Source organism: Carcharodon carcharias, chromosome 5 (genome assembly GCF_017639515.1).
Source record: "Carcharodon carcharias isolate sCarCar2 chromosome 5, sCarCar2.pri, whole genome shotgun sequence".
Taxonomy (NCBI): Eukaryota; Metazoa; Chordata; class Chondrichthyes; order Lamniformes; family Lamnidae; genus Carcharodon; species Carcharodon carcharias.
This window is the reverse complement of record NC_054471.1, coordinates 7,295,698-7,295,962: the sequence shown is the minus strand read 5'-3', so window position 1 is coordinate 7,295,962 and position 265 is coordinate 7,295,698.

Genomic DNA, 265 nt, shown 5'->3' with positions numbered 1-265 from the left:
AAATCTCCATGTGGGAAATAAAATAAAGGAAGGTATCTGCGGACTGGGTTTTTTTTATTATGTAAGGTATGATTTCAGGTGCTGGATTGTGCTGCATGGACAGACCTTGCAGCAATTTTGTCCTTTCCTTTATTCCTAAAGGACATAGCTGCTAGACTGGGTCTGCGGCAAGTGGTGAGGGAACCAACAAGAGGGAATAACCTACTAAATCTTGTCCGCATCAATCTACCTGCTGCAGATACATCTGTCCATGACAGTATCAGTA